Raw genomic sequence first — 10408 nt, forward strand, 5'->3', positions numbered from 1 at the left:
ATGTCGTTTTGAACGTTTTATACCCTTAATATTCTATTTATTTAATCCCGCATTTAAATGCTTTCTGTAAAACGTTTTGGGTTCATTTGCAGGATAGGTAAATAAGTAAGCAAGTAAGTAAATCTAGTAAGAATAATGTTGACGCAAAGAAGTGGGTTAACAGTCCTGATCTATTGTCGGTAATTTAGTCACCGTACGCGATATCAAGGTCGTATATGGGTTGATTTCCTGAGATACTTTTGGAATATTTAACAAGACTGCAATGACAATGGGTGGTGATTGAAACCATTTTACACGCAAATATTGGTATGAGTTTATTGAGTCGTCTTTTGTCGTATCTGATTGATGTTGAAATTATGGATATAAGGACTTTTCTAGTAATTGTTGCCTTAGCAGCGCACGTCGCAACAGGTAAGTTAAACAATTATGACTTGTAAAAACAAAGCGTACACCGTTTTCATTTGATACTATGCACTTTCGTATTGCGTATAGCGCATCGGCAATACATCCCCATAGTTTTGATAAATTTTCCGAGTCTTCACATTCGCCTGACTAATGCAAATTGCAGCTCAATTCACTCGTTGCTGTTGGACAAAGTATTTTAGTAATGGATGTAAGAGTGCTTAGTTTGTACCCCCTTGGATTTAATGACACCTATAGTGCGAAACTTAAAAAAGTGATTCAAAACGCGAAAGAGTCAATCAATGGTCGTCAAAACAGGGGTTAAATTTCAAACTTAATCCGTTTAACTTACCTGCGACATTACCATTCTTGGCTTATAAGCAACGGACAATCAATGCTGGTGTGGTCTATTTTTCTTCTTCTTCTTTTTTTTGCCATACTGGGGTCAAAAATGAAAGCTGCTCCGATCTCAACGTAAATGTGTTAACCTTAGATTGGCCCTTACGTGCTTCGAATCACTTTTTTGAATTTTGGGGACATGTCATTGTGGTAATAGTCACAATTAGCAATTCAAAAAAATAGGTGTCATTAAACCTTGGGTGCAAACTAGGCCCTCTCATTGCCAACTAAAATGTCCGGCAATATTGACAATTTTATTTCCAATTTTACCTCATAAGGTCGCTTTTGGGACTTTCAGTGTATGTTAGCATACCTATAATCTTTCTTATAAAAATGCACACATGGGCTCTTTGTACAATCTTTATTATATTTTTACTTAGCGAGGGCCTCAGATACACTAGCATACCCATTTGTCAGGCACAGTTCCTTAACGCCAATATACTGACACATAAATAAAATGACCTCTCCGTATGTTAGGTACGAAAACTCATCCTCTACAACACGAGGTCAAGTTTGAGCTATGGTTCACTTGGTGTGATTTCATTTGCTGATGACACCAATTTATTTTACTCTCACAATCAGTTTAATGTTGTTGAGGAGGTTTTCAACAAAGAGCTTATTAATGTGAATAGATGGTTCCAGGTAAATAAATTATCTGTCAATGCTAAAAACCCAATTATATGTTACTTGGTACCAAGAAGAACACAAAACCCGAGTACAACTTGTTACTCTTTCTTGATTCTGACAGGCACTCTACAGCAAGAACACCGCTTGAAAGAGTGCCAAGCACTAAGTTTCTAGGTCTACAAATTGACCAGAATATCACTTGGAGAGAACATATTGAAAATATTGTAAAAACATGTTCAAGAAATGTCAGTATCATTAATAAATTAAAAAACTTCCTCCCACATGAGGCGTTATATAATTTACATTGTATTGTTCGTTGATATTACCGTATATCAACTACATGTATGGTATTTTAGCTTGGGGATGTGCATGTTCATCATACATAAATGATCTTTTTAAAATTCAAAAGAGGGCACTTCGTATTATAAGTGCAAGTGATTATAAAGTAGCACTAATCCTTACTGATTAGGTATAATACTTTAAGTGTCAGGGATATGTATATATTTGAACTTGGTTTATTTATGCACAAGCATGAAAAAGTAATTTTTACCAAGTGTTTTTGATGATTTGTTTGTAAAACAGTCTAAAATCCATGACTTTAAAACACCAGAAATAAAGATCGTCTGAGGCTTCCTTTTATCAAAAGAACTTTCTGTGAAAAATCCATCAAATATGCAGCTACTAAGTTATGGAATAATGTTGATAACAGCATTAAAAGTTCATCAAGGGATCACAGATTGTCAGGCCTCTCCTTGGCCTTTCCTGTGATTCCTTCACTCTCACTTATATTATGATTTTGTATGTATTCTACCTTTTTGTAATTTGATGAGTGAAAAATAATAAATGAATGAATGAATGAGGTTATCGAACTAAGCCACTAGGAATTAGGTCATTGTGGCTAATAGGGATATATCCTAATAATGTGTACAGTTTGAACAATTTGCATGTGGTTTGATCGTCTTCAGTATTATACGTTTGGGTCATGGACTATTGTAAATGTAGGCTGATGCGTGTCTTTTTAGCTTGGCACCGGAACTATTAAACCAGGGCTATTAAACTATCATAAGGCCAAGGTTTTGTTCTTATGCCTGATGGAAAAGGTTGTTGTTAAGCTGTATAATAAGGGTGCTACTTTTTAATTTGTACCTCCCATCGGTTTTAGTTTCATAACTTGGTTATTTCTGTATCATCTGCCATCACTGATATCGCAAATTAAAGAAAACATCCTAGCGGTCATTATGGTCACCTTGATTTTCGACCCTTACTGGTTAATTATGAACTGTTGCCATATTTAAGTAAAATTGAACATAAACGAAAGCCTGACCTTTATCAATAAAACAAGTTTAAACTCTTCTTTCAGCCTTAGAAAATTATAACATGTTCAAACCTTCTTTCAACCTTAAAAAATGGTAACATATTCAAAACCTTTTTTCAGCCGAATGAAATACTAAAATGTTGACATCTTCTTTCATCCTCAGCTTTTGACTGCAATTTTGACAGTTCCCTGTGTGGTTTCACCACCTTTGGTTTCACTCAAGCAACTAATGATGATTTTGACTGGACTCGTCATAGTGGCAATACACCATCAGGCTTTACTGGTCCTTCCGGCGACCACACAACTGGAAGTAACCCGGATGCACCCCTAACATCTAAACAAATTCGTTAGCTGAATACAAGTGCATAGTAATAGAGTAGAGGATGATTTAAGGAAGCCCCATCATGCACTGCAAACGTGTTATCACTAGAGTTTCAACTGCCACTTTACTTTTCAAATCCCATTGAATTCTGTGCAAAAGATGTTGTTTAAGAATTGTGCGTGTGTCATTATTACTTGGTCGATTTCAGAACAAAAGTGATGTGTGCATAAAGGATAATTCACACCTTCTGTAGGTAACATAAAATGTGAAATCGACTAGTATTTTGAATGCGTTTTTATTGTAAATATATCAGTCCAAATTCAAATTTAAGCATGCCCGTCAATGCAATGTGCGAGCAGTGGTGTCATGTTCACTCACACAGCTGTGCTAACCGCAAGTCAACACAGTGGCGTGGTGGGAAGTGCTTAAATCATCCTCTGGTAATTGAGAGATTGCGATGTTACATACGTGGTGCGTACGTCGGCCCGTGCGTTTATACGACGTTGAAAACGGTGTTAAATATTGCTAGTCTCGGTTCCAAACTGGATTGTGCTCATTTGTCACGAAGGAGAACAGGGTTGGCGGAACAAAGACTATAATATCTGATCTGGTCGATAGAGGGCATAGGAATTGAAAATTTAATGGTCACCGAGTCTCTATCTAATTCAAACAAAACGCTTTTGATTTTGACTAAATACCAAGGTTAACATGCTGTTTTGTGCTTCCCAAATATTATATTTGCACAAAAACATATATTTTGGTACATTAAGGACCACTACATTCATATATCATGACTTTACTTTCAAAATGAGACTTTTCGTGCTGAAAATTAGGCGCGTTGCATGCACTTCGACATGTCGTAAATTCAGCATATTTCTACGTAGCACACCGACATCGCCTGGCTAATAATTACTTGGTGCATCAGATATACTAAAATCAATACCCGGGATCGATACACGTGAATGTGCTATGCACGAGTTTGACATGAGACGAAAATCTTTGGATACCGGGGTAGAAAATGATGAATATCTCCCGTAAATGATTTCGTCTAAAGAAGCCAGATGTGGTTTCTTGCAATTGAATATATGTTTTGAATAGATATGATCATCGTTAGCTAGCGTCTTGAGAAAGAAGCTTGCGTCTTGAACTCAAAAACTGACAATAATTCTGATTTTATATGTGCCGACTATATAGCGCAGTGTATAGGCCAATCGTGGAGGTAGTCTAAAAGCAGATGGCATATGGCGTACCATGGTCATGACCATATATTATACTCTTCATACTAAACAATAGTGGCCAAATCTACGGTGTGCTCTTTCTCATATAAACATTAATTTTCGTCCCGAAGATCCCCTTTTCGCATATAAGGATTAATATTGCAAATTTAGCGCTCGCACTTGCCTCGGTAAAGTCATCCCCAACTTAAACAGGTACGACCCCTTGTATGCGTGCGTGTGTATTCTTGGCGCTTTATTACTTTTGCGATTCGAAACTGTGACCAGCCAAATACGCCCTACATTACTACCCAAGATGAACCAAAGTTTAGAACTTCTTGACAGGTTTTTGTTAAAATCCCAAACACTATTTTAGGTAGTTTTTGACGGAATCAGAGGGTCAGGCAGCACGGGAGACATTTCTCTAGATGATATTGAAATTTCTGGCTGTGGTAAGTGATCATATTCAGTGCTATATTTTGTGCTTCAAAACCGGTAATCTTTTTTTTCTTGTATTTTTTTTTTTTGGGGGGTGTTTTTAATATGCTGATCCGTGTGCTGCACGGCAAAATTAAACATTACTTGAATTATCCACTGGAATATCAAATAGTAATAATATATAATTTAACTAATTAGCCTACATGATTGAATACTATTGTAATTATAGTACCAACGCAAGTGAATATTAGGACTTGGGATACCACGTATTTAATGTTATCTTGTTAACTATGTTACATAGAATTGGGACATCCTCTCCAGATTTAATTGAAGAATGCACTTTAAAAAGAGTAATTTGCTCAACCGTGGCCGGACGGTGGCCGATACAAGTTTCAAAGCGTGTATGACCCACTATTGGGATCAGGTTTCCCAAAAGTCAACCTGATCCCGGGCATGATCCCTAAAATGTTTTTTCAGTCTCCAATTATTAGTAGTAGGCCCCTAGTTGTTGTAAATAATAACAATTTTAATGTCACGGATTTAATATTCTCTTTTTACAGTCGATTCAATACCTCCAGAGATTCATGGCTGTCCCAGTAATATAGATACAACCATAGAATTGGGAATGACAATGAAAGCAGTCACGTGGATTGAACCTTCGGCATCGGATAGTTCTGGAATTCCAACCAAACTGGCATAAATAAATAAATAAATAAATGTCGGTGATTTAACGTGCGCTACACCTAAGTACCAGCACACTTCAACAATTATTCCGCTGCCATTAGGATATATCAGAATCATTTCCGCTTCCACAAGTCCGCAACTAATGCGCAGGTACTCTCAGCTGACTTAGATTGTGATTACCCCCAGCAGCTCCCCATTTTACACCTGGGTGGAGTGAAGCAATTGGGAATTAAGCCGTCTTGCCCAAGGACGCAACACACTGGCCGGGGTGGGGGTTCGAACCCACAACCTTTCGATTATGAAGCTCGCGCCCTAACCATTGGACCACCGTGCATCACGCCAACCAGGGGCATTCTTTACTCTTGGAATGACGAATGTGGAGTACATATCTACCAAAAAAACGTTGACAACGTAAAGAAAGCAGCAAGTTTAAAAAGCCCCACCTCGGCTCACTTTTTGAAACTTGGTCCCATTTGTAAAACGTACTGATTTCCTGGGACTGATTTAAACTTTATCATAATATTATCAACTTCAAACATTTCCAGATGTGCTATGTGTCTTTAATGTGCCGATGCGATATTAATTTGTAAGATCAGAAAGGTAATAATGCTCTTGCATGGTAAGCCAACATCCTATATATGTTTTGTTTTATAATATTAATTTCATGATTAATGATCGAATTAAATGAATAACAAGTAGGCATATAATGCCAGTCATGCTATTATTAAAACGTTATAACTTGTTGGAAACGCTGTATTTTGTTTACAAAATAAAATAAAAACGCCGATTTTGCTGTTGATGTTCAAAATGGGACCAAGTTTCAAAAAGTGAGCCGAGGTGGGGCTTTTTAAACTTGCTGCTTTCTTTACGTTGTCAACGTTTTTTGGTAGATTTCCTTTCTTTTTATGAATGAAGCCGAATAGCTCCAAGCTTGAAAAGTCATCCGGTTACGAAGTACTCCATAAGACGAATAAAGCGAAAAATAGAAGTTTGAATAATATTATCCTTGATTTCTGACAATAAAAAATACGAGTATATGCAGCTAGACCTATAACTAAAATGTACGTGGTTCTTTGTAGCCCTGGGGCAATCTAGTTGGATATCCAAATTTCGCCGTTTGTGGTTCTTTGTAGCCCTGCAGGCAATCTCTATTGAGCGGCGGTTGTTGGCGGTCTTTCGCGGTTCGTGGTATTCCTTTATTCTTCAAGCCCTGTCCTCTATCGGGGCTAATTTATTGTTTAAGCTTGTTGGATATCCATATTTCGCGGTGTGTGGTTCTTTGTAGCCCTGGGGCAACCTAGTTGGATATCCAAATTTCGCCGTTTGTGGTTCTTTGTAGCCCTGCAGGCAATCTAGTTGGATATCTCTATTGAGCGGCGGTTGTTGGAGGTCTTTCGCGGTTCGTGGTTATAATTTTTCCTTATCCTTCAAGCCTTGCCCTCTATCGAGGGCTAATTTATAGTTAAAACTTGTTGGACATCCATATTTCGCGGTGTGTGGTTCTTTAAAGCCCTGCGGGGCAATCTAGTTGCATATCCAAATTTCGCGGTTTGTGGTTCTTTGAAACCCTGCGGGGCAATCTAGTTGGATATTTCTATTGAGCGGCAGTTGTTGGCGGTTTTTTCGCGGTTTGTGGTTTTAATTTGTAGGATATCCATATTTCAAGATTTGTGGTTCCTGAGTCCTGCGGGGCAATCTAGCTGGATATCCAAATTTCGCGGTTTGTGGTTCTTTGTAGCCCTGCAGGGCAAATCAAGTTGGATATCCCTATTGAGCGGCGGTTGTCGGCGGTCTTTTGAGATTTGTGGTTTTAATTTTCCCTTTAATTTCGGGCCGCCCCTCCTCTACATCCCGAGGATGCTTTTCAATAATTTAAATTATACGGTGTCAAAAATTACTATTACTGGGTATGATAATTTATCTTACCATGTTGACTTATATTGTTTGTTAAGGCAACTTTCGGGGTTCGTGGCTATAATTTCCCTAATCTTTCAAGCCTTGCCCTCTATCGAGGGCTAATTATAATTATAGTTAAAACTTGTTGTACATCCATATTTCGCGGGTGTGGTTCTTTATAGCCCTGCGGGGCAAACTAGTTGGATATCCACATTTCGCGGTTTGCGGTTCTTTGTAGCCCTGCGGGGCCATATAGTTGAATATTTCTATTGAGCGGCAGTTGTTGGCGGTTTTTCGCGGTTTGTGGTTTTAATTTGTAGGATATCGATATTTCAAGATTTGTGGTTCCTGAATCCTGCGGGGCAATCTAGCTGGATATCCAAATTTCGCGGTTTGTTGTTCTTTGTAGCCCTGCGGGGCAATCTAGTTGGATATCCCTATTGAGCGGCGGTTGTCGGCGGTCTTTTGAGATTTAATTTTCTCTTTAATTTCGGGCCGCCCCTCCTCTACATCCCGAGGATGCTTTTCAATAATTTAAATTATACGGTGTCCAAAATTAATATTCCTTGGTATGATAATTTATCTTACCATGTTGACCTATATTGTTTGTTAAGTCAACTGGACGTGACAAAATATCCTGCTATGTAGACATTAATTTGTTGCTAAATTGACTTATAATATTAATTTCATGATTAATGATCGAATTAAATGAATAACAAGTAGGCATATAATGCCAGTCATGCTATTATTAAAACGTTATAACTTGTTGGAAACGCTGTATTTTGTTTACAAAATAAAATAAAAACGCCGATTTTGCTGTTGATGTTCAAAATGGGACCAAGTTTCAAAAAGTGAGCCGAGGTGGGGCTTTTTAAACTTGCTGCTTTCTTTACGTTGTCAACGTTTTTTTGGTAGATTTCCTTTCTTTTTATGAATGAAGCCGAATAGCTCCAAGCTTGAAAAGTCATCCGGTTACGAAGTACTCCATAAGACGAATAAAGCGAAAAATAGAAGTTTGAATAATATTATCCTTGATTTCTGACAATAAAAAATACGAGTATATGCAGCTAGACCTATAACTAAAATGTACGTGGTTCTTTGTAGCCCTGGGGCAATCTAGTTGGATATCCAAATTTCGCCGTTTGTGGTTCTTTGTAGCCCTGCAGGCAATCTCTATTGAGCGGCGGTTGTTGGCGGTCTTTCGCGGTTCGTGGTATTCCTTTATTCTTCAAGCCCTGTCCTCTATCGGGGCTAATTTATTGTTTAAGCTTGTTGGATATCCATATTTCGCGGTGTGTGGTTCTTTGTAGCCCTGCGGGGCAACCTAGTTGGATATCCAAATTTCGCCGTTTGTGGTTCTTTGTAGCCCTGCAGGCAATCTAGTTGGATATCTCTATTGAGCGGCGGTTGTTGGAGGTCTTTCGCGGTTCGTGGTTATAATTTTTCCTTATCCTTCAAGCCTTTCCCTTTAATTTCGGGCCGCCCCCTCCTCTACATCCCGAGGATGCTTTTCAATAATTTAAATTATACGGTGTCCAAAATTAATATTCCTTGGTATGATAATTTATCTTACCATGTTGACCTATATTGTTTGTTAAGTCAACTGGACGTGACAAAATATCCTGCTATGTAGACATTAATTTGTTGCTAAATTGACTTAGCATAATAATTTATTTCGCGAAGACGACATCCATTTTTGGTATGTCGACTTAGCATGATAATTTATCTTGCCATGTTGACTTGTTTGTTCAGTTGTCTTGGCGGGATATTTTATATCATGTTGACATAATGCTGATAATAAGTCGACATGGCAAGATAATTATCTTGTCAAGTTGTGTCACATAGACGCTTCCGTACTATATATGCTTGATAAATGTTATTTGGATATTTTTTCCTGCTGGCCTTCCATCCTGGCGGAACAGTTTTCCACACCTACAGAGTGTTTGTAATCAACCTACCGGGACGGTATGACCAGAGAGTTGATATTCTTGAGAGGGCACTCTATTCACGTGGTTTCTTTTCCAACGCTAAAAGATCACGAATTTTGGTGGTTTGCAAATGAAAAGTGTCCGCACTATCGATTGATTACGTAACTGTTATGAATAATTTATTAGGTTTTTCAATGCAATCGCCTCGACCCATTAATACATATTATCTGTATTATCAAAGTACTTGGAACAGCAATCCGGTGAGTTCACTGAACTACGCCCTAATACTGATGGAGTTTTAATGGCGTTAATCCTCTCCATACACAGATGAACAAATACAATAGATGAAGGTCAACACGTATGACCTCCTATGTGACATGTTATATGTGATGTACAAAAACCTGAATATCATAAAGATCTGTATTCGTTTGTGCATATGAACTGCACATTTACGTTGCTAAATATTACTCATCATATATAATGACAAATATTGGTATTATGACAATACGGTATATACATTGTATATAAAACGACTAATAGATCCTACTATCATGGCGTCAGGTCAATGTTCATCATATCCCGTATGTTTCTTAAAATTCAATATATTTGAGACAAATTGCTGTGCCCATTTTATAGGTGCACAGGTAGATCCGTGTTTTTTTAAATTTTCATTTCCTTTTAATGAAAGAATTAAGGTTTTCCACTGCACGGGGGCCACAAGGGTGATACTAATTTTAATGCTATATTTTCAAAACGAATACGTGTTCCCGATTGGCTCTATAGCGATTTCACAAAGGTATTTCTAGTACAATGCAGCGTCGGACTCTAGCTGAGAGCGTAGCCTAAGTCATTATAGACTCCAAAAGGGCTCTCCATACACAAATGAACAAACACAAAGGAGGGTAGTCTCCTCCGTGACCAGCTTGATTTCGATGGAGCGAAACCAAATTGGCTGCAGAGGAGACGGGTAATTTTGCCATGCAAATGAGGTGAGTGTCATAGCCCTGGTATGACAATTGTCATGTTCTACGATAGCTGAAGATGACAGAGAGTCAGGTCTCTAAATCGATTCAACAACCATTCATACATATCACAATCATGTTTTATTGTCCTATTATCATGCGAATTTGCCCGTGGTAGGACAAAATATATTTAAATGAGAATAACACTGATAACGTCGTAT

General features: G+C 38.0%; 1 long non-coding RNA gene across 1 annotated transcript; it reads left to right on the top strand.

Moving 5' to 3' along the window:
* The first annotated feature begins 2958 nt into the window (after nt 1-2958).
* On the top strand, nt 2959-5788 carry LOC140163024 (uncharacterized). Its single transcript, XR_011860393.1, has 3 exons — nt 2959-3053; nt 4656-4731; nt 5278-5788. It is a non-coding gene; the product is annotated as an uncharacterized lncRNA (long non-coding RNA).
* Nucleotides 5789-10408: the final 4620 nt, after the last annotated feature.

Source organism: Amphiura filiformis, chromosome 10 (assembly GCF_039555335.1).
Source record: "Amphiura filiformis chromosome 10, Afil_fr2py, whole genome shotgun sequence".
Lineage (NCBI taxonomy): Eukaryota > Metazoa > Echinodermata > Ophiuroidea > Amphilepidida > Amphiuridae > Amphiura > Amphiura filiformis.